Below are 25,911 nucleotides of genomic sequence, written 5' to 3'. Positions count from 1 at the left end.
TGAGGATATCTCTATTTCAACACATACTCTACGAAACGCAATCCTTCATCTTGATGCAGTGGCCTCATCCATGAGCAGAGGTTTTCCCAAACTACTAGCCACCACTCCTAACCCCTCCTCCGACCATAATTCTTTTGGAACATCGAAGAGATTGACCCATATTGGAATACCTTTGATTGTTTTCCTCCTTCTCTCCACATCCTGAGTTCATGGCGTAACTATAAAATAGTTTCCAGCCATGTACACAGGCCCTGCCTCCATGACAGACAATTTGTCCTCCGCATTTGTGACCTTAAAATAAAACAGATCCGAGTCTGCTATCATATTGATTCTCCATTTCTTTGTCAGATATTGTTTCACATACGGGAAAGACATACGTTGTTCCAGAAAAAAAAACCCACTAGATAGTCTTCCCACATACTAACTCCATTTTCAATGATTTCCTTTGGGATGATGTTGACTCCATTAATAATCTCTGGACTATGTTTTTTCAAAAGGTTAAAGGCGACAACTTTGCCTTTGTTGAACAGCGAACTCCAAGAGTTGTGATGATTTGTTGCGGCTTCACAAGCTTCTGCTCGAACAGCTTGTGGTTCAGTTTCAGCGGAACTTTGTCCTCTCCCTCCATCATTAATGAGAGGTGGAAAATCTTGGGCATTTGTTAGAGAAGAATTCATGTTTGCTTCCACTATGAACTCACACTGTTAACAATGGAGGATTTTACCAATAGTGGGAAAGAAACATGAAAGTTTGTAGATAGGAAGCTTTTGCCTAATCGTTTTTACTATTCTAGGAAAGAAAAGGAGCACTAGATCAACCCTCAGCAACTTATGTTATTTCAAAACCCATCGCCCCTAAAAGGGTCCCCATGAAAATAACTTATGAAATAAAGTTAAACGTTCAACAAAAATGAGATTTGATATCACAACTTTAAGCTACTATAACTTGCATAAACTAATACAGCTCTTAGAATTATTATGTATCAAAAATATTTATATTTGTCAAAGGAAGACCAAGCGCAATACCGGTATAGTTATTCGAAACAAAAGGCACATTGGAACCCTTAAATTTACTTAACATTTCCTACTTCAAATTAGACTGATGACTTGTAATGCTTAAGACATACAAAATTAAATAACTCAATAGAGTTAGCGCAAATAACTTATTTTCTTACTGAACTTGTTAAAATTGAATTTTGGGTTACTTTCCAAAACAAATTGGGAACATATGCTTAATAGAAGGGCTTTGCGCAAAGGCTATGTGCAAGATGTCATACTTTGACTATAAATAACTAATAGACCATAAACCCATGATAATTCAAAAACCCAATAGTATAACTATCACCATAAAACATGTCATAATAGGATCATGCAAAGTACAAAACTGAAAACAAAAAATAGAATAAATTATTATATGCAACTCTGAGACAATAGATAAGAACATCAAATGCCCATAAGCCTACAAAACTGGAAGTGAACTTTAAATGGCTTAAGATTATATGAAGAATTATTACCTCATTGTAATAGCGTACGTTTGAAAAGCCATTGCCACTTAAGTCAAGGAAACAAATGAAAAAGTAAGGAGTTTGAGATACCATTAGCAAGTAGTTACCTTTTGTTGAGCTGACTGGGTGATAGTTTATTTTGAATGATCAACTCATTTGAATGACTGAATATATACCTCTCAACTAACCTGAGAAATTAAACCAAGCAAACTTAAGCATCATAGTATAAAAGTTCTTGTAAATAGGCCCTCTAATGCAAAAGGTGACTTTTACTTCAAATTAAGGCATGTTTATTATTCTTACATAATCAAGATATTATTTTCTTTCTATTCTATTGGACTTTTAAGCTTTTCATATGGACTCATGTGATAATTACCTTTCGGTTGTTTCCGATATACTTTAGCGGTGCTGCTCATGTCAATGAGCAAAATTTTAAAATATTGGTTTTCTTTTAACCAAGGTAAGCCTAACCAAGGTAAAGATGTGGTATGTCTTTCAATGAACACCCTTTAATCTACACAAAAATATAGTTAGTACTACTAACTACACTTAGTTATGCAGGGCTTGATCAACAATTTAAACAGCTATTGCACAAAGGCAACATAAAATTAATTCAAATTGATAGCATAAAAGAAAAGGTGTTTCAAGTGTTACCATTGTGGTTCACTTATAGCTTCAATTATATCTGCGTGACCACTTGGATCCCCAAAAGCATTGCCATAATGAAGACTGCCACATGATATTACGATGCATTTGATAGGGTTATATAATAAAAGCATTACTTTTGGATTAACTCTAATTCTTTATATTTTGAATGAGAATCATATGGGCAAATGTTATGCATATTATATATGTTATTAGTTATATGCATGTGTCTAATACTTTATGTTGTAGATGATATAGTGTGTGGTGACACAGATAAGATCATATCATCAGTACCTTATAAAGTATAAGTAAACGTTCACAACCTATATGGATTTGGACAAACCATTGGTACGGTTGTAGTATAATCTGGTATTAATTAGTCTATCTTGACTATAGGATTACACTAGTACACTTTGTGTGTATTGAACAGGACTAAGTGAGGTTGTTTCTCTTTATACTGACAATATAAGAGAACAAACGCCTCTGTTATTATGGATGCTTGTCATCTTAATCCGGATATACTAACGGGCACTTACGGGCATTATACATTACTTTAAATCATCAATGACTGAGATTCATTTGTGCATCAACAAAATCGATGGATTGGGTAATGACATTGTATGTAAGGTGTGCTGTTGATTATAGAAGGAATCCGTGTCTGGCAAGAAGTCGGGCTGTTGATGTCCCCTTGAGGAGCTCATAAGGATTGTCATGTAAACCCTGCAGGTGGATTTGATCCGACATGACAATGAGGTTGAGTGGTACTACTCAAGGACATAAGAAGTTGATTAATGTAGTTGTCAGTAACTTGACTTAATCAATGGGCATTCAATATCTTAAACATGGGGAGATCAACGAGCATATAATATGGAGCCCATAAATGCTGACACGTAATTTGGGATTAGGGCAGTAGTGCAACAATGGCCTTTAGTGGAATAAGCCATTTGTTGATGGACTTAGGCTGTGTGTTATGGGCAAACATGGGAAGCCCAAGCCCGTCAGGAGGCCCAACCCTAATTTCTCCTCATGGTCCATGTTGTGGCCTATAAAAAGAAACCTCTTTCTCTTGTTGTTTTCTTTTCAAACATCACTCAAGCAAAAACAGATCCAATTCGGTTCTAAGGTTGTGAGAGAGAGAGAGGCCAAGTGAGAAAGAAGAGGTTGGAAGATCGTTGCCCACACAACATCCACTCTGTGCATAGGAATACAACAGAAGATCAAGAGGTTGATGATTCTGGATTCTCAGAGTTATCACAGCTGATCTACAGGTATGATTTTTTATCCAAAACCGTGAACCCCATTAATTCCGCTACGCGTAGGTTTTCGTGGTTTGTAGAAATTTACATTCTTAAATAATGGTTCCTACAGCATTGACACCAAATACCTGTATTGTAAAGAAGCACGCATCAACCTTATGTACATTTGTTGTCTTAATCAAGTAATGGTCACATTTGATGATTTTCACTTGGCGCATAATCTTAGCTCTTCATAGCAGCAGTGTTGATGTAATGTAGCCTCTATAAAATGCATAACATCAAAAACTTAGTAAATCAATACCCAATATGTAATTCCCCAAACCCACTATATCCTAGCTAACCAGCCCAAGATATAATGAGTCGGAGAACCCAACTACTTAACCGTCTCGACAAGTGCCGGAGCAGTCAAGTAACCGGTTTACAAAATGAAACCATTACAATAAGTCAAATACGGGTGAAAACTAGCAAATAAATAAAAACAAAGAGTTCAGGCTCTAACCAAATAAGGTCTCAACTCGTCTCTCCGCGTGATCAAGTATCGAAAACCTGCAAAATTTGTAAAGGTGTAAAAACCACGCGCCCAGCAAGTATCACCTACAAACTAATCTTGTACATCCAAATAAAAAGAGTTACACAACATAGTATAATAAAATCTTTATATTTCATAGCACTTCACATAACAAACAAACCTAATATCCAGTTAAAACAAATCAGCAAGACAACCATATTCTATATTCTTAGACATGACATATATTACCAAATATTTAGCGGGTAATTACTACCGTGTATATATATTTGCATCAAGCATAATAATCTAACTATCAATAACAACAGATGAAATAGCCACAAACAAGACATACTAATCAAAGTCGAAATCCAACATGACAACTCGACAGCTCAAACTCAACAATCACGCCTCACATAATAATTAACTTAGTCATGCGTTCAACCTATTATAATTCAATATTAATTGTATCAACTTCTAATTCAAAATAGCAATCACTAACAAGGTACTAAAAATAATCAAACACAATATTGAAGAGTGATTTCAAAACCACCATACTTATTATCAATTTATTTGAAATAAAAAAGAAAAGGATGTAGATGTACTTGCCTTCTCGCCGATTTAATGTAAACCTATCGGTACTCGGTATTGGGTTTCATCAACCTATATCTTTGATGATTGGTTCTTCCTCCACCTTAGCTAATAGCTCCAAATCAGCAATACACACATTGATTTGGGTAAGAACACGTCACAATTGAGCACCCAATGACCTGGTCACAAGTCCTCAATATCATCCCCTTGCATCACAAGGTGGTATAATTTTACCCCAAAAAGAACTTAAATTCAGAAGCAATCCTAGTAAAATCACCCACTGAACCATATACCTTTAGAAAGCTCTTTGAATCTATTTTCCAACGGTCAAAACGGCGTCTAAAACCAATCACTATGTGGAAAGATATGATTGTTTTGGTGAAAGGTGCCAACTTTGCTCCAAAACCGATTTCTCTCTCATTTCTTCTTCTTGGGTGGTGATATACCATATATATTAGAATCAAACATCCATTAACTCAAGGTATTTGAGCTTACCATCATCCTCTTATTTGTGGGTTGTGATTTCCGACCAAAAAAAGAATGAGATAAGGATGAAGAGATTTCGACAGTCGGTGCTATTTTTCTCTGATTTTATCTCAACCCTTAAATTGGGTTCTCTTCCTGGATCTTAGAATGAGTTATTGGGGAAGACCTAAAGTTCATTAACGTCACAGCCTAGGCCCAAAAATAAGGGGTTTACACAATATGTTAATGTATTTACTAAAGAACTTATCGTAATATGCACTTGTTATACCAAAAAACTTGTGCCAATCTATAGTGAGTAGCGAGTAAACCAAAACCAAGTCCACATAGCAAGAAAATACTAAGTAATCATGACAAAAGGCAAATATTATATAAAACTCATATAAAAATTCTTGTGATAAGTATCTATAATTATTCAAGCTTTATTTCACAATCAAAGATTTATGCACTGTAACAGATACACTTGATTTTATTCTTTTTTGTATTTGCACACCATATTACAGTCTCAAACTACAAAATTCATCTAAAGAACTTCCGCCTTAAGCACGTACTTGGGGACTAGGGGCTAAGATATCTTGAATAAAATATTCTACAGATTCACATTGAATTTGGTAGTTATGGCCAACCGATGCTTATAATCACTTTAATCAGGCTAGCATAATTAGTATATAACTTCATGGAAAAAGAAAATCAAATTATCAATCATCAAAGAAACCTTAGCAAAGCCTAAACTTTTAAACTTATACTCCTAAATGAACCAAACAAAGTGATGCATTCATAGGTATTCTCATAACTCCTACCTAAACCAAATAAAGTATGCGGTCGGAATTAAAAATTAAGTTATTGTACCTGATGTGCTATTTCATCAACTTGGTAGTTCATCTCAATCATCAAGTTGTTCCAATCTCAGTATGAGGTAGTCATCATGTGTTGCATTTTGAAAATGGTTGGATTTAATTTAATAAACAATCACTTGTATCTGCAAAATAGATTGATATATCGTAAAGGCTACTAATCCTAACAACGATACACCATGATAAATTTTAAAGAAAGGATGTTACTGCTACGTTCTTACTTTTTACCATCATATTTTTGTTTTTTCAGCACATACGTAGTCCGACGATATGCTACAATTTGTGAAATGGAACCACTTTAAACAATTTGTGTTTAGAATAGTTCTCTTTTCAGAGTGATGTTCTTTTAATTGAAATTTCAAATGTACTATGTGTTTCGTTCTTACTTAATAGTTGCGACTTTGCATACAAAAGAATGACACTTTGTCAATCCATGGCATTCAACAGTCAATTTCCCATCCCAATCGTTATCTATCAAGTATGTGTTTTCTTTATTTTCTATTTTAGTGATTTTTTTCGTTTTCATGATATATCTATCCAATTTTTCTTTTTGTGATCACAATTTGGAGAATTATTCCTTGAATAATTTAATGGACTAACAAACATTTTGGATGAATTAGTGCTGATGGGTTCATGATTGTGCTAGTTTTGATTAGTGTAGGGTCGAAGGCTTCATAATATTCTATACATGCGGCCTGTCAAAAGAGGAAATAAAGTCAGTGAACTTGATGTTTAAAGATTGAATAAGTTTGAAACTCGCACCATTGAACCTGTGAAGGTATGGAGGTAATGTTTTCTGTAACCATGGAAAATACTATTTAGTGTTGGAATACGCTTCTAGTGATGCATTCACTTTAGAGTACGTAGTTATTTTTTCTATATAATGATGGTATACGTGTTACATATTGGTATATATAATTTACTACTTTGCAAATTAACCAACACAGTGCTAAATCAAATTAGCATTTCCATTGAATCATTAATACATATGATTCTATAGTGCAGAGAGTGTGAGTGTCATGATTACATTTCATTGTCATGTTTAGAAATTGTGAAAGTTGGTCTGTGGTTGGCTGATGATCATTCTATAATTTCAACTTCAAGCTACCAAGAAGAGAAATAGATAAGGGTAGATACGAAAGGTATGAGTTCAAATAATAAAATGACTATTATTGTGTCGACGTTGTGTAGGACAATAACTTCCACATGTATAAACGGTTGTACAACAATTTCTTATGAGGAGAGGAGATTTACATTACTTTCATCGTTTTTGTTATTTTATCTCTTCCTTTTGTTTCTCATTCTTATTTAGGTGTGAACTTCTTTACTAAAAAAACACAACACAACAATAACAACAACAACAACAAAAATTTAATCTAGCCCAAAATAAAGCTAGCAATTTCTCACCTCAATTATGCATTAAATATCAGACTTTATTTTCAAATGTTATAATATTAGAAATCAAGAAATTCCGAATGAATAAGTGTATTTTTTTTTTGGGAAATGGTTATTCTCAAAAAAATAAAAATAAATATCACATATTTTTATTTTCAATATCAAGTATACCAAATTAATCACATAAATATCATAATTATCTAATGAAATGGCCTATTCCTATTTTACAGTAATATTAAAAACATAAAATGTAACAATCCCGGCCATGGCCTGGCTCAATGGCTACTTAATAAAGTTACTCTAATTCCTGCAAAATACAAAAAACATACTAACGGACTCCATGCATTCGATTGCTAAGGAAATTTGTTTTTTTCTTTTAGAAAAGCTTGAATTGATAGTTAAAAATCAAAGAGCATAGAAAACCACAAATATTTTGTTTGGATGGGTTGCTGAGGAGTTGCTCTTCATAGATCATTAAACAATTGTCACTATCTCTCATGACTTATAGGGTGTCCTGTCTCACATGACTTATAGTGTCATCAATGTTTTTTTTTTTGGGCAAGACTTATTTGTTATAGTGCTCGCGATCTTGCAACGCATGTTTAGGTGTACTATTTTGATGAATTCCAGTTCTCAAGAAAACGTGTATACATTATAATCCAACCTTTTTATGTGTTTCTTAGCCATGAGCATAAGCCTGCTAGGGTCTACATTGATAATATAGCTAGGTTTCTTTGATCCATTATGAAAGTAAGTGGTAGGCTAGCAGCACTCATATCCCTGTCTTTTTTAATTTTGAGAAACCTCATATTCATTTTTTATTTATATTTCTTTGTTAACACTCTATTTGATCCATGACAACTAATATAATGTATTCTCGAAAAAAGACAACTAATATATTGACCACTTGCCTATGAATATTTCCTCTAGCTTTTGCATGCATGAATAGTTGATGGTTGATAAGTAGGCTCTACAATTATTATTATAAAAAAACAACTAACACTTAATAGATTGAACTGATACAATGATACCTATTTTTTAAGAGTTTATATATGCAATATACCTAAATATATTTTCTCTCCTTTATAAGTTTCTAAAACCAAGTTGCAAAGCCATTCAAGGCAGTTGCGATCAAGGATAAGGGCCAAACTACTTTCCAGTAATGATACATGGCAAGATTTTGAAAGATATTGAGGTACGTACATAAAGTCTTAATATTTTGGATGGATCTGAGATCAATCTTCCCCCTTTTTTTTTAGGTATATGACGTTGACTGTGTGAGTTATTTTGATTTTAGGGGGTATTACATGTGCATAAGTGTGTAGAATTGTCAAGCCCGTAAACAAATTAAAAGAGCTTGAGATAAAGCTACAACGTTGTTCATCACATACAAAGAAGAGCAACATCATCCTAATGCATTCAAAGAAATAGTTAGTCTCAAACATCTATGAATCGTCTTAATTTGCTTATTAATTTTATATGATAGTTAAAAAAATTCATGCTCATTCAATCATGGTTGTACTTGATAAGCAATTAACCTACTTGGTGGTGCATATAGTAAATACATGTATTTTGCATAGACTTAACTCCCCATGACAGATTGGTATGATTCCAACTTATGAACATAATTGAATATTACAAACTTTGTCAAATATATAATAGCATTCAAAATGAAAAAGGCTGGCACATGGCGTTGATTACCACACCATTATAGTGTACTCGTCTCCAACCAAAAACCAAATCCAGAATGAATGTAATTCTTACAATAGTAGCAAAAAGGAAAAATCAACATATAACACTTAAAATACATACCAAAGCTACGGTAATAATATAATGTGTCTACTAGATCAATTAGACAGTAGATTAATTGACTAATATGAATAACTAAAATAGTAGCAAAAAGAAAGTTACTTACACTTAGTCTTAACAAACACGTAAAAGATAGATGGAAACGGCTTTCCTGTGCTAGACATCTAAAAGTATACAAATAGTTATACCAAGCATAAATCGAGATACAATTGCATGGTATCTTGGCACCAACTCAAAAAGCTCAAGGCTACAACTATTATCATTATTCACTCATAAAAAGGCAGTGATATCACTTACTATAAAAAGTGTTATTTAATATTCAGAAGGCAGCTCTCATGTTCAGACTATACATTTCAAAGTTTTATAAATAAAGAAAGTAGACACTCTCTGCACTATAGAATCATATGTATTAATGATTCAATGGAAATGATAATTTGATTTAACATTGTGTTGGTTAATTTGCAAAGTACTAAATTATATATACCAATATGTAACACTGATAAGAGCCCAAAACTATAGTTTTAACCCATTAATAATATTACATTTATACCAATTATGTTTATAATAAATAAGAATTAGTACTATTTCAGGTCTTGGAGTCAAACATGTGAAGAAATATGTCACTTTTGCAAGAGAAATGAGCAAAAGTTGGTTGCTAATAAGTTCTATGGTTAAAGCCCAAGTTTTAACGAGAAAAAAGCCTTTTTAAAGCCCAATCAAAGCTGAAAAGTCAAAGTCAACGCGGGCAGAAATAGAGCATAAAAGTCAATAGAACTTTCGCAGGCCGTATTTTTGGACTCAGACCTCGGAATTGGGCATACTATATGCCAAAATGACCGACTCATAAATATCTTTCTAATGGTCTAAGCCTTGGTCAAATCAGAGGATTAAAAGTGGACGAAAAGGTTATTGCAATAATTTCTAGTAGAAAAACCCTTTTTAGACTTAAGTAATTAGGTTTTGGGCTTGATTTAATGGCTCAAAACATAGCTCCAAAACTCATGCATGAAATTATAAACCTATCCCTCTTCTATATAAAGAGGACTAAGGCAAAACTATCTTAACCTCACCTATTAGTTAATTAATCTCTCTTTCTCCCATTAGTTATTCTCTTTAGTCTAAACCTAGTTTTATGTTTTATTAGCCTAGCCACCAGTAATACAATACAAGTATTCCTTTAAATCATGTCTTCTTCTTATAATTTATTCCATGATAGTCTAATGAACCATAGCTAAACCTCCATTAGAGGGGTTTGATTGAAGCTATGATGAAGACTTGATGTGTTAGTATATATTAGATATATTTAAGAGCTTATATTCTAGAGGGTAGTTCATTCACCATGAGAATGTGTTTCAACTTCCTCTCATAGTAATTATTAGTTCGTTAGAGATACCATGAATAATTAGGGATAAAAAGACCTAACATTTATATTAAACCTTGTGTGAAAACATAAAGATTAGGGTTGCAACAAACTCCATACTAGCATGTTATGGATTAATCAAGGTGGATATCAAATCTCCCTAATTCCTTCTCATATTCACATATTATTATTTAATTGTCATAGTTTGATTCAATCATAGTAATTGCCATATTAGTTATATTCACAATAATTACTCTAAAGTTGTTGAATTGTTAATCACTAGTAGAATTAATTATGTTTTAAGAAATTAGGAGTGGAACGAATTCTGACTCCAGTTTTATTATAAGATAATCGAGAGTAGAACTTTGATAACAAAATACTAAAGCGTGTTTTTACTTCTGCCGAGTTTAATTAGCGTAAGTAGGGTCAAAGCTTGTTTTTAGTATTATCAAACACGTATACCATCATTATATAGGAAAAATAACTACTCTAAAGTGAATGCATCAATGGAAGCGTATTCCAACACTAAATAGTATTTTCCACGAGTACAGAAAACATTACCTCCATACCTTCACATGCTAAATGGTGCGAGTTTCAAACTTATTCAATCTTTAAACATCAAGTTCACTGACTTTCCTCCTTTGACTCGCTGCATGTATAGAATATTATGAAGCCTTCAACCCTACACTAATCAAAACCAACACAATCATGTACCCATTAGCATTAATTCATCCAAAATGTTTTTAAGTCCATTAAATTATCCAAAGAATTCTCCAAATTGTGATCACAAATAGAAAAATTGGATAGAGATATCACGAAAATGAAAAAAATCACTAAAATTGAAAATAAAGAAAACCCATGCCTGATAAATTCAAAACGATTGGGATGGGAAATTGATTGTTGAATGCCATGGATTGACAAAGTGTCATTCTTCTGTAAGCAAAGTCGCAACTATTAAGTAAGAAACACATAGTACATTTGAAATTTCTATTAAAAGAACATCACTCTCAAAAGAGAACAATTCTAAATTCAGATTATTTAAAGTGGCTCCATTTCACAAATTGTAGCATGTTGTCGGACTACGTATGTGCTTTTAAAACAAAAATATGATGGTAAAAAGTAAGAACAAAGTAGTAACATCATATAAAAAAATTGGAAATTTCAAGTTAACCAAAGCAAGTAATGCCTAAAGAAGTAGCTGAGTGGGTGATAATTTCTTTTAGATGATCTTGCTCATTTGAATGAGTGAATATATATAACTCTCGACTAACCTGAAAAATTAGGTAGCATAAATTAGCCAAAATGCTTTGAAATTAGGACTAAAAAAACGCATTGAAATAAAATTCAACCAAGACTGAAAGGATAAAGAAATCAATTCATCATACACTCTAAAGTAATAATTATCGTTCATAATATCCAATATTTAGGGGTTCTCATTCACACTACTAAAAATATAAGTGATGAAAATCATGAGGTATGCATTCCAGTTGACAATGACATCCTGGAAACCATAACCCATGGTTGTCACTGTGTTGCCTATATATTCAGTTCTAACTTCAAAGCTAGTGGAATGATCAAACACTAATCATAATGTATCACTTGTGTAGTATCAACTCTGGACACAAAAATATTATTCTCATGTGTTCTACAGTATCACACAACTGGAGTTTAGAAAAATCACCATTTTCTTACAAATTTGAAGGGAAAAAAACAGTTTTAGTCAAAAAATCAACCCCTGAAAAGTTCCAACTCTAGAATTTGAAGAGAACAAAACTAAACTAAATAAATAAATAAAAATTGGAAAAACAAATGGTTATTCCTCTAAGCTAATTAGGTCTTCCAAGACTGAACATATGACGAAGCATAAGCGAATTAAAAGTAAAAAGGTATGTAAAATATTTTGATAAATTGATAATATTGAATGAATGAATGAATGTTTACATCCAACGATGTTCTTATATAGACTAGTACGCTACTAATTCTATTCTAGAAATAATGCTAAATCACTACACCATTTGGGCTATTTTGCAACTATTGGGATTTTTCATTACCAACACATATACATCCATTAGTTAATGGACCAACATTTAATAACCGTTAGAAATACAAGTATCCGTTGGTAAATATTATGTAACATTTCTTGTATATTTTCTAACGTTTGTGTATATGTTACAGAGTTGATAAACAAAAAGGAAGAATAATTAAATTATCAAAAACAAAAATCACTTTGCTAAAAATATAACAAAAACTTAAGCGGGAAATAACGAAAACTTAAGCGGGATTTTTTTTGCTCTAGCCGCTCATCTAAATCCCGATGCCCTAAAAAGGAGAAATCAGTAACAAGTGAATGAAAAGGAAAACAATAGGAAAACAACATGAAAAAAGAGAAAATAGTGGAGTGGTGTTGCCGCGCCGGCCAAGGTTTTGATTCCTTACTAGGTAAGTCGTCCTCTCTTCCTCTCTCTTGTTTTTCTTATGTTCTACCCCCTTCTTGTTCCTCTTCTATCCTCCCCTTTCAATAATTGATTTGGGGTTCTAATTAAAATTTTATCTATGTTCTTAGTGTATCTCAGAGATTAAACAAGTTGTCGTTGCTTTTGTCAGTCGATTTGCTCAAGGTAACTAATTTAATTTACTCATCAATTGTTTTTAAAAAAGTGGGGTTCTTGCTTATGGGTTTTCTCCAACTTTCGATTATGAGATAAAAGACGCATCTCATGTGTTGTGACTTGATTTACTTAGTGTTAGATCGATGTTTTATCTAACACTATTAATGGTTCATAATGTTATCTAACCTTTGATGTTTTATCTAACACTATAATAGTAAGTATTGGCTTATAACACTGCTTAGAACCTGCTTCAGCAACATCAAATTAGAAAATCTAAGGAGTGTAAGAAACAGATGGGAATGGTTTATAAAAGTGCGACACAAAATGATTGAGGCGATACGAAACAAAATGATATATAGAACATAGATCTTTGCACATGAGCCTTGTTTCCTGTTTGTTGGGCTATTCAAAAGTAATATATTTTTTCTACACATATATATTTTTTTTGGGTCATTCTTTTGGAAATTGGGAAGGAAAAAGAGTAGACACAGTTAACATGCTCATGCAACCAATTATGTATGTGTTAACAAAGACAATAATTCAGACTATCACATTTAGTACATTATAAGTAACATGGTTAAGGCAACCAGTTATGACTGATGAGAAAATACATGTCTTAATTCATTGTTTATGTGATTCTTGTCTTGTTTAGCTGTTGCATATGATCTATAAGTTCCTTCACCTATCATAGCTCTTTATCTAATATAAAGGTGAAAAGTATAATATAACATACTCAAAAGAAAATTTACATAATCAAAATCGAATCTTTTCATCAAAAAATGTAAAAAGAAACAAAACACAATTACAATCACTACTAAACAAACAAGCATATGGATAAATACAAGTCTTGAGAGCAAACAGATAGGGAAAGCATGTGAGAGAATGCAAACGGAATACCTGCAAAACCATTAGTGATTGACATCTCTTACTTGTGTGTTTCTTACATGTAGTGTTATGATTGTTGTTGTCATGCGGCGTTATGTTTCTACATGACAACAACATCAATGCGTGATTACATGCACTGATCACTGCAAAATGCTTAAGATGTAATTAATGGTTCATAGTGTTATCTACTTAGTTTCGTTTTGTTTTTTCGTCTTCTTCTTTGATATATGGATTGTTGGTGATAAGAATAATCTGATTTGGTAGAATCCTGTGTAGACATATAATGTGGCGTTAGCATCACATGAATGTCTTTGTCTATGTTGGAGGTTTTTTTACTATGTATAAGCATGTAGGCTATCTGATTGTACCTTTTTTCCCTTATCTTTTAACATGCCATTATGTTATCCTTAGAATGAGAAGGAAGTCAACACTAACACAGATATCTTAGCTTGCCCAATTTGTTATAACCAACTAATACACAATGGTGACATTTTTAATTTACAATAGATATTTACATAAGATATATTATTGATTGTGTTCTTTTTATTTTATATTTCTATATTTTGGATTGATATATAATTGTTATTATTACTGTTAGTATGGGATGTGCTTGCTTGAAGCAAAAAGAGTGCTACTTAGCCAAAAGAATTTTTTTAGTCGAATCTTTACTTTTTATATGGCCTTTCACTTTTGGGTTATATATGTTGTATCAATGTGCTTTCTTTGCCTAGGACAGGGAATGTTAAGAACATATTGCTTGATCTTTTTATTCTTTTTTTTTTGCCTATTATTCTCCAATGATATGACATAAATTATAGGTATCGTATGATCAGGTCATTAATTAGTGTGACTAAATGTGCCATTTCGTGGACCAATCTAGATTATTGGAACTTGAGTTGTCAAGTTCGGGATTGTTTGAGAACATCAAGGTTATCTTAGTAGTGTTCTTCATATGAAAACATTTGTGTCTGTTTGATAGTCGGATGATTGTAACTTATTTGCTTGTTTTGTCTTAAATTTCTTAACTATAAACATGCTAGAAAGTGCTTTGTTTTATTGTAGAATGAGTGAGCAACTTCAAAAAGCTTGGATGGATAAAACAAACAAGAGATCCACACTTTATGAAGATGGGGCTAGGGATTTTGTTTCATTTTCCAAAACAAAGTTGGGCGGGTTTGCTTGTCCTTGCCCATGTAAAAATTGCAGGAATAGGTTCCGACTAGAATATGATGTGGTCGAAGATAATTTGAACCTAAACGGTATAGATCTCTCATACCGTGTATGGGTTTTATATGGTGAAAGACGCTCACAGACTTTGATGGAGCATCCGGTGGTGGGAAACATGGAAGAAAAACACATCGAGGAAGAAGGGCTTGGAATAGAGACCTTTGTTAATGGTTATATGGGCCATGGTATTGAAACAGGAGATATTGAACCACCATTTGTTCCTGAACCAGACTTGGGAAAGAGGTATCTTGACTACAAAGAAAAGCAATAGAAAAATTGTACCCTTCTTGTGAGGGACCCAAGACAACACTTTCAGCAGTTATTGAACTTCATAATCTGAAAAAACAGTTTGGGTGGTCTGGAAATAGTGTGATAGCATTGTTGTCCATGTTGAGATGATTGCCCAAAGAAAACACATTGCTAGTGAAGTATCCTGTAATGAAGCAAATGTTGAAAGACCTAGGGATGAAGGCCAAGTGCATTCATGTGTGCAAAAATAATTGTATGTTATACTGGAAACTTGACGAAAAATTGGAGCAATCTCGTCATTGTAAAAAACCTAGATATAAAGTCATAGCGGGCAAAGGAGGGAAGGTTTCAAAAGAGCCTAACAAAGTGTTGAGACACTTTCCTCTCATTCTGAGACTCCAGAGGTTGTATACAATACCATGGATAGCACATGACATGACTTGGCATGTTAGATCATAATCTTCGTGGGATTATATGAGGCATCCAGTTGATTCTGGCCAATGGAAAGTATGTAAAAAGAATTATAAAGAGTTTGTAGATGAGGAGCGCAATGTTTGACTTGCTATTGTAACGGATGGATTTAATCCACATGGAGTTCAATCTACTGGTTACAGTTGTTGGCATGTTATCACGGTGCTTTATAATCTCCCACCATCATTATGTATGAAAGCAGAATTCCAAATGTTGTCTCTGTATGATGAGTTGAAGCAGTTGTGGGATCATGGAGTGCCCGCTTATGACATGTACAAAAAGGAACATTTCAAACTGAGAGCTATGTTGATGTGGGGGATTCACGACTTCCCTGCTTTTGGGAACTTATCCAGATGTGTAACCTATGGATACAAAGCTTGTCCATGATGTGGTGACAACACTCCATCTCTTCATCTACCTATCAGCAAGAAAATTGTTTACACTAACTATCGGCAGTTTCTTAGAAGTGATCACCCGTTTAGAGATGGGAAGTACTTGGGGCTCAAGACAGTAAAAGATAATCTTCCTCCAGAATCGCTAAAAGGTGAAAAACTTATATAACATTTAGATCGTATCAACTTTTTAACTTGGAAAGATAGTGATAGCAAGCAAAAAAGAGCTGATGTGAATGTCTATGATGCTGGTGATGCTGGTGAAGTTACTGCGGCATGGTATAAGAAGTCTATCTTTTTTGGTATGGAGTACTGGATAGACTACGAAGTCCGCCATGTTGTTGATGTGATCCATACAGAGAAGAATTTTGCTAAACATTTACTAAGCACGATCCTTTGCTTGAGTAAAACAAAAGATACTGTAAATGCATGGGAGGATATAAAGCTTCTCGTCATACACAGTGGGCAGTGGATGCAAGCTGATTTGAACACCGGGAAAACAGTTAAGCCACATGCTTCTTTTGTTTTGGATAAGAGTGAGAAAATGAATTTCTTAAAAACTTTGAAGTACTTAAAGCTCCCTTCGGGTTTTTCTTCTAACTTGAGCAACATTGTTAGTCTCAATCCACCTGGTTTGCTAACAATGAAGTCACATGACTATCATGTCATCATAGAGTACTTGTTACCTGTATTGCTTCAACATGCCTTTCCAAAACACCCCGATTTAAAGAAAGCTATATACCAGATAAGCTTATTCTTTAATTTACTATGTTCGAAAGCCTTGATCAGAAAAGATATTCAAGAAGCCAAGTACATGGTTGCCGAGGCATTGTGTGTGTTAGAGAAACACTTTCCACCATCCTTTTTTTATATAATCATCCACCTTATGGTGCATCTAGCAGATGAGGCGTTGTTTTGTGGACCTACCTAAGATCGGTGAATGTATACATTCGAACGGTAAATCACTTTTATTTCAATTGTCTTTGACTTTCTTTAACTTGTATTTGAACTTAAAATTTACATATATAGGTTTGGAATATTTCATTCCATTAGGTCGATGAAAGAGTGTAAAGACATTCCTAGCAACAAACGATATGTTGAAGGCTCTATTGCAGATTCCTATCTTGTTGTTGAATCCGTTAGGTATGCCATGGAGTACATGTCTAATCCACGAGTCGGTAATCACAAATACAGTCAAGAAATCTTTTTAGATGAAAATGGAAAGTATAGTGATGAAGGGCCTATGTTAGATGGTAAGGATGTGTCATTATCCCTTCATCAATTTGTACAGATACATCAATGGGTGCTTTTTCGACTTGAAGTCGAAGAACGCGATACATTCTACAGGTCTAAATTCTTGACCATGTAGGCATGGAACATGTTGTGTTATTATATAGATACTTCTATTAAAGCTTGAATGAATAAAATGCAGTGAGTATTGTGACTCGTTGCAATCTGGTTCACATGCTAAAGGAAAAGGGATTGCAAAAATAGAGGTAGAGATACAAACAAATTTCATTGATTGGTTATATAAGAAGGTATTAATTCTTACAAAAACAATATAATTTAGAAATACTAAGATAGTTCACTTACTAGTCATGTTTTTAAATTGTTTTCTTGTGTATTGTTATAGTTGTTGGAGGACAATGCCACAAATTCTATGTTATGGCATTTAGTCAAAGGGCCTACTAAAGCTAAGACATACAAGAAGTACCACGTCAATGGTTTTGTGTTCTCTCCCAACTCTCATGATGATACTGTTACCACCCAAGACAGTGGTGTTTTCATGAGGGCAGTTACTTCTTTTACTACAAGTCGAAAAGATAAGAATCCTATTGATGCGACAACGATGTGGGACAAGGTCATTAAACAGATAATTGAGGTAGACTATACCGAATTTCAAGAGGTGGTCTTTTATTGCGATTGGGTGAGGGTGGAGGACAAGACTAATGGCTGTAAAATCTGTCCAGACTCAGGCTTAGTGATGGTCAACCTCAACAAACTGAAAAGTTCAAGTAACTTTTTGGATGAGCCAACCATTCTTGCTCGAGAGGCATATCAAGTGTTTTATTCACAAGATTTGAAACATCCTGATTGGTCGATGGTTATACAATCTCCAAGGCGGTTGACTTGTCGAGTGGATGAGCTAGATGTACCAACTGACTTCCAATCTACTCTTGAAGACCAACCCAATTTGAAACCCTTGCTAGAAAGACGACGTTAACTTAATGGCTAATATAATTTTTTGCTATGGATGCATCTATTTGTGTTTAGTTTTATATTGCGTGAATTATATGATTTTATGTTGCAAGTTTGATGATTGTATGCTATAATTTGATGGTTGTGCCTCAAAGTTGAATGTGATTTGTTTTACGTTTTGAAGTGTAGTGATTTCACTTAAAGATTAACATATGCAGTACCTACTATATGCATTCAGTTGTCACTATTTGCAGGATAGTTTAATGGCATCAAGTGGTCAATCTTCAGGCCCTAGTGCCTTGCAGCCACCCTATCAGGTCAAGCAACACCCCCTTTTGGTGAAGCAACACCCCCGGTAACATTTGAATCATCTGGTGCACCTTCATCAATTAAGGCTAAGATGCTTGTCTTAGTGTCTAGTAAGGGCACTGTTGTTGGTCCTTATGGGGCAAAATGGGCAACCCACTTGGGGCATTTTATTCGAGTAACCATCCCTTTGAATTACAAGGATTGGAGGCTTGTGAAACAAACCTTTAAGGATGCAGTGTGGGATGCTTTGGCGGTAACATTCGATTCTTGTTGATAATGTTATCATTTAAACTTTACCAAAAATGAATTTCTAACTATTATAATTCTTGATAGGGTGAGTTTGAATATGATGTTCCCATGGCTTTGGCTTACAAAAATCTTCAGAGGGAGTTTTCCTGTAAATTCAGGACTGCAAAATGCAACTATCGAAAATAGATCATAAAGAAAGCCTTAAGCAAGGAAGCTGCTATTGTCACTTGTCCTGATGGTATGAATCCAACATTTTGGGCCGAGTTTGTGACTAGTGAATTTAGACCTAAAGTGGTAAGAAAGAATGCAATAAATGCAGCAAATAGGAAAAAGAACACCATTGGTTATACTCTTGGGCGACAAAAATATGCCCAAATGCGATACAATAAGGTACCATCCTATCTCAATATCTTTATTATTGGAAGTGGTCTATAGTAACATTTGATATTCTTTTGCATGTGTAGAAACAAAAGAATCCTAATGTCAAAATCTATAGAGAGGACGATTGGCTAACAAGTCACGAGCGTCATGATGGATCTATTTTGGAGAGTGCTTGTGTAGCATATGTAAGTATTTATACTTGTTACATTTAAATGTGTTGAGGACCGTAGTAAAAATTCTTGAATTTAATCATGTATCGCTTGGTGAATCTTTACTCCCAAACTGTATATATACATGAGTGTCTTTATTTGGTTGTGCTTGTTGTTTCAGGAACAAGTGAAGGCTGTTAAAGAAAGGAGAGCTACTGAAGCAAGCATTAGGGGAGAGAATGATATTGACGAGATCATAAACCTTGAAGGCGATGTACTAGTTGAAGTCTTTGGGAAGGACAATAAAGGGCGTACTTGTGTTGTTAGCTCTCAAATCTCACCGAAACGAGTTGAACATGCTGCGGTTGGTGAATACTTATTTGACAAAGCATTGGCGTCATCTACTAGTGCTAGTCCCAACATCGAGAAAGAGTTGGCTGAGGTTAAAGCTTCCCTAGCCAGTTTAACTAACTTGTTGATGGTGAGTTTGTAACTTCTATAATTAGGCATACATATAACTTGTATTTTGCCTTATACAAGTGTTTTCTATTATCACAGACTCACATTGCACCGGAATTGTCCCCCCACAGTCTGCGAAGAATGCACCTAATGGTTCAAACTCACCTCATCATCTATCTCCAATTTCTCGTCAAAACTTGGCTTCTCCTTTTGAGGCGACAAGTGCTCATGTAGGATTGTCTGACAAGCCTAGAGTTACCTTATTAGACAGAGAAGGTAATGAAGTAGCCAAGGGGTTTGTGGTGACCGATCCTATTAACAAAGATATTTGTCATGGTAGAAAAGTGCTTAGAGGTGAGAAAAAGATTAATATTGATGAAGTGCGTATGGGTGATGCGTTAGTCCATGATGGTCCCCAATATGGACATAAAGCCCTTCATGGTTTTGTTGCTAGAAACATTAAGTATGGTTAATGTTCTAGTTGTAATTTTGTAATCTTTTTGGATATATGTGCTCACAGAAGCATTAAGTATGGTTAATGTTCTTGTAATTTGGTAATCTTTTTGGGCATATTGTATAAAGGTTCTAGTTGTAACTTGCTGAACTATTTTGGATATATATGTGTAATATTTACTATTGTTGAATGTATTATATATATGCTTGTTTGTTTTGCAGGTTTGTGAGTATTCTAACCCCTTTTTAACTCCACCAATGCAAACTTGTGAAAGTCTTTGCATTGCTGGTTCCCAGCCCGAATAAAGGAGGAGGAAGAAGGGGGTCTCTTGGAAGTCTCTGTGTACAAAGGTAGACGTGTATACAATATGTTGGGCTAGTGATCCATTTCAAGAAAGCTTTCGGTGTTGGTCACTTTTCAAAGGTAAACACGCCTTGTCTGATTTTATTGGTATTTATTCAGCATATAGGCTTTTAATTGCTATATCTAAGATGTATTTGATGAACTTGAGTGTACGGATTGAAGGGTAGTGACTGTGTTACTGTCTCTCTGTACAATGCTAGCAGGTGACATTCCTTCTCTATTTTATTGTATTTTATTGAAGGGTAGTGGCTGTGGCTGTATTTTATTGTTATAGTTTATCGCTACTCCTATACAAGTTTCGTCGAGTTCTTACGATGGAAAAAGGGCCATGATTTTACTGAAACACCAACTTCTAAAAAGCGTTGTGCTTCGACACACGAAGAAAGGGAGGGCATCTGATCGTGCTCTTCTGCCTAGAATAGTGAGTTTTTTAAGAAATTTTTTTTATCTTTTAATCCAACATTAGTCTATGAGGTGTAAAGATCTATTAGCAAGCTACTCCTGAACTTGTTTCTCCTATACAGGCTACAATGAGGTGGGATACTCTGGATGTGTTTACGGTCGTTTATGTATTTATTTTTCAAAGCAGACACAAGTGAGATGGATACTTATCTGCAATTTATCGTACTCCGTATTTATATGGTGTACAGTAACTAGTAAGATACCAACATATTTGAATATAAGTATTGTGTCCCAAAGGTGTATAGTGACTAGTAAATGCCAATAGATTTGAATTTAACTTTTGTGTCCCAGCCTTTCAGAAATGACAGTTTGATATGGTTGTTGTTTGCAGATATATTGAAGCTGGCACGTTGATGAATAATTATGCTCACATCTTTGATCTCCTTACCCGGTTAGGACAGGTAGATGAGCTATCAATAATATTGGGTCAAATATATGTATCTGATGTTTGCACTTCCATATTACTGAAACACGGTGGTTAGGGATCTTTTGTTCCAAGGACTAATTTGTCTTTTCAATTATACAGGCGGTTGATCATCCATACCTTTTGATATACTCCAATAGTGCAAACAGGAGTGTGGAATTTGTCATGACCCAGCAGAAGATCCAGTTGTTAGCGATCATATTTTAAAAATATTTATGTCAATTTCTGAGCCTTGTTGTCTGGACGTGACTTTTTTTTTTTTCTCCATTAACATTTTGTTTTTTACCGCAGGTTACTTCTTATGAGCACGTCTTTTGTAAGGCTTGTCTTACAGATTATGCTGCAGCCTTGGGACAGGTTTCTTGTCCCTCCTATTCAAAACCACTCACTGCTGATTTCACAGCAAAGGTAATCCAGGAGACACGGGTACTAAAACAACCATTAAGGGTTATAGATGCTCAAGTATTTTGAATATAATTTCTCTCCCAGAATTCTAGACAAGCACGAAAATAGATGCTTTGGTAAGTTTTATGAATTATGGTTTTTTAAATCTATTGACTTGCTATATGGTTTTATGAATTCTCTTGTAATAAAAAGAAACGGAAGCAAAGTTGTTATATGTAACGAAAGGGTGACGTGGCATTGGAAAGATTTTGATTTAAATCATTAGGAAGTAAGTTTTCCATCTTATTTGGACTTAATGTGTAAAAGGATTGTTAGGATTTCAGTTGCTAAAAGGGAAGTCCCTTGAAGTTTCACTTGAATCTTCAATAGTTGAATTCAGTTTGGTCAATATCATAATCATCAAGTATTTATTATACCCCTTAGATATGTTGCTATGCGTCCATTTTCGGAGAGTATAGAAGATACTTGCTACATTACTAACTTTACATGTATTGTAGGAACCCATATAATATAGTTTTCAAGAGTAGAGTTGGTGAAGTGGTTAGCCAATGGTCACTTATATTCAAGACACATTTTGATGATCTTAGACATCTAGATACTTAGTGTTTTCTTTTTTCTGTGTGCTTCTTTAATGATTTATTAATGTTAGCAGTTGATTTAATTGTTACAAACTTCCATCTGAAATTTGATTCCTATGGTTTCCAAATAGGGAAGAAATCAGATTCATGGTTGAAAGAGATGGTGCTGCAAAAGGGATTGGTTTTAGTCAATTTACTTCATTTTTGGATTTGATAAATTACTCCCTCCAGAAGGTACAACCAGCCCTCCTCAATTTAACTATGGCGTGTGTTGTATGGTGTTGGCCTAAGGAATGGCTGAACTTTTTGCAGTCTGGAATACAATGTGTTTGCAAAATATTCAATCCTTCTTTATCTCTCATATATGGAGGGAAGGCAATACTGTTGTAGAGATGGCAGCCAAGCTTGCAGCTGGTTTGGGAGTTAATCATAGGTTTTTTTATATTGAAAAACCTCCATGGCAGTAGAAGCTGCCCAATGTTGAGGCAGGTCAGTCATTTATTTTGCCGAGTTGTTTATGCTTTATTTTGATTTCTGCGCATTGCATTTCTGGTCGGGTCTAACACGCCCAACCCAACTAAGATCGAAGAACCGAACCTGACAGACCGTGGCTCTCTTTTTATTTCTGATATCAATTATAATGGTTACTTCCTAATCAGGTTGGCCAAGACATCACCTCTTTTACAGTCGTTCAACAAACTTCTTATGTGTAAGCTTTTCCAACGAACTATTCGAATGTTATGTAGGATTTCAAAGTTCTTGATTATCTTATGTTACTAGAGACATACTGCAACACTGTAGGTATATCGGAGATTCTGGTGGAAATATATCAATTCTGAAGCTTGATCTTGCTAAATATCATTTAGTACAAATGAATTACAGGATTCCTCTTTCAGCATCTCATAGTGAGAAACACACTCGTTTGAGACCTTGTTTGTTTTCATGTTAGTTCTATTTCAATGAACAATGATATATACCTTTTCACATGTAGAATTATTATTCTTAAATTCTTTTATCTGAGGTTCATCAAAATGCATTGAAAAATTGTAAACAAAGAATGATTCTTAGAAGTCCCACATAAGTGTGTACCATCTTCCATTGTTCATAGCAACTACTGGTATGTTAAGGAGAATGTGTGTTAGAATTTAGAAAATTGAAAAGACAAATATCCAATTTCAACTATATCAGTAATTCAAAATGAACTTCCACACGCTTTATTTTATAACCGGTTTGTCTAGCCATTTGTAACCGTAAGTTTCAATCTTAAGACCGTAAATGTGATCAGTCCTCGATCTCTCCTTTGATCGGTGAAACAGAACTCTCCTAGATATAAATTTGGAAGCAATACAGTGTTTTTAGCACCTCGCTTATAATAGAAGCTTAGTGTGGAACAAGATTTTTTTCTTTTCTTCTAGTTCTACTTCTATTCCTTGTAAAAGCATTCTACTGTTGTGGCATCTATTTTTGGACTGAGTACTGGATGATATCTATGAATCTAGTGAGACATTTGATTTCAGTTTAACTTAAGGAGTTTTCTTTCTTATGTGCAAATAAACTAAATTTACTGTGTTTCTTTAGGGAATGCAACTAAAGTCGCTGATGACAATGCAGTTTTGTCCATAATGCCACAACCAATGGCTGAGAGTCAGAGGTAATCTCTGGGATTTACATAAACAGTTAGAAAATAGACTTCTTTATTTGAGATGCGTAAGGTTTTCTCCCGTAAGCACTAGTTAGTTAGTAGTCAACGTCCAAAGTTTGGTTAAATCTATGATCTCCTATATTGTTTTGTGACTCTTGTTTTTGTGTAGGGTACTTATAATTTTTTGAGATGGTCTTATTGTATTATGGGGACTTGAAGAAAGTAAGGGAATTCTTCTTATGGGTGGAAACATGCTGTCATTATCTAATGAAACAAAGAAAGTTACTTCTTCATGTTAGGCATACCCCTTTGGAAGTAAAGTCGTTGTTGGATATAGTAATGGAGATGTATACCTTTGGAGTGTGCCACCACTTTCAAATCCAGGTGCAATAATATCAGCAAATAGGGAACTAACTTCGCCGCAAAACGTCCCTCTGTGTAAACTTTGCTATTTTACTTGGTTGGCGGGGCGGGGTGGGGAGTTTAGAACATCTATGTTGTTCTTCATTACTTTTCATTGTAGATGAATAGAAGAATTTAATTGCTAGAGTTTGCTAGATCGAGTTATTCATGAATGGAAAAATTTAATTGATACATTGTATACTAAAAAGGGTGCAGGTGGCCCCACATATAAAAGGGCCAGAAAAACCATTTTTTTTAATAAATGGGAAATAATTAGTAACAGATAAAGAATCGTTAGTAATGGAAATGATTAGTGATAAAATGTAAAATGAATAGTTTACTTACGAAATGAACGATGAACTCAAAACGTAAGTAAACTAAAACTAATTTACGTGTCTATATTTATCAAAGTTTCTACTCTCAATTCTATCGAAATAGAGTGGAGTAAAAAATTCGTTCCACTCCTAGTTCTCTAGCATGGAATGTTTCCTAGTCTAATTAATCGGTCTTAAGTCTAATGAGAGTTTTACGAGGGGGAATTATACTACGATGCAACTACCCACAAGATACAAACTATAATTGATTCAACTACGGAAATACTACGTTGATTCTATAATAAGGAATTAGGGGGGATTGATTCCACCTTAACTCAACTTAACTCACTAATGACGAATCGTCGTAATCCGAATTGAACTGCTACGCAGAACAATTGGTTCTTCTTAATCCCTAATTACACATGACATTTCTACCAATTCATAACTAGCATGTAAACGATTAAACCCATTCTCATGGCGAATTAATCGTTTCTAGAGTGGAATAGAAATTACGACGACTCTACGATAATCGGAATCAAGCTTTCATCAAGGCTTCTCAACCCCCTCTAATGAAGGTTTAGCCGAGAATCATTCCGCAATCATTTCTATATGAATCTAAACTAAACATAATATCAAGATTCGAAATTTATTAATATAAATTAAACAATAATTAAAACTAGATCTAATAGATTGAAATAACAAAAATCGAAATGACAAGAATAATAACTATTTTATTTATCTAATGAATGATATTCAATGATTCAAGAAATTAATCTAAAACAAGAAATGAAATTCTAAAACTAAGTTCTAAAACTCATTAATGGAGGCTAACTAATCTAATTCTAATCTAGGTCTAACTATCTACCATTAACAAAGAGCTAAGCTT

General features: G+C 34.1%; 1 long non-coding RNA gene across 5 annotated transcripts; it reads left to right on the top strand.

The window, feature by feature from the left end:
- Positions 1 to 21,957: 21,957 nt before the first annotated feature.
- Positions 21,958 to 24,922, top strand: LOC147475384 (uncharacterized). Of its 5 annotated transcripts, XR_015208434.1 has the most exons (7): positions 22,000 to 22,205; positions 22,799 to 22,901; positions 22,980 to 23,156; positions 23,327 to 23,376; positions 23,469 to 23,572; positions 24,246 to 24,318; positions 24,479 to 24,922. It is a non-coding gene; the product is annotated as an uncharacterized LOC147475384 (long non-coding RNA). The 5 variants fall into 5 exon arrangements; XR_015208437.1 differs by having other exon boundaries at positions 21,958 to 22,092; positions 23,469 to 24,318; XR_015208436.1 differs by lacking the exon at positions 23,469 to 23,572.
- The last annotated feature ends 989 nt before the right edge of the window (positions 24,923 to 25,911 follow it).

Source organism: Coptis chinensis, chromosome 9 (genome assembly GCF_015680905.1).
Source record: "Coptis chinensis isolate HL-2020 chromosome 9, ASM1568090v1, whole genome shotgun sequence".
NCBI classification, from domain to species: domain Eukaryota; kingdom Viridiplantae; phylum Streptophyta; class Magnoliopsida; order Ranunculales; family Ranunculaceae; genus Coptis; species Coptis chinensis.
This window is presented reverse-complemented; position numbering and strand designations above follow the sequence as displayed.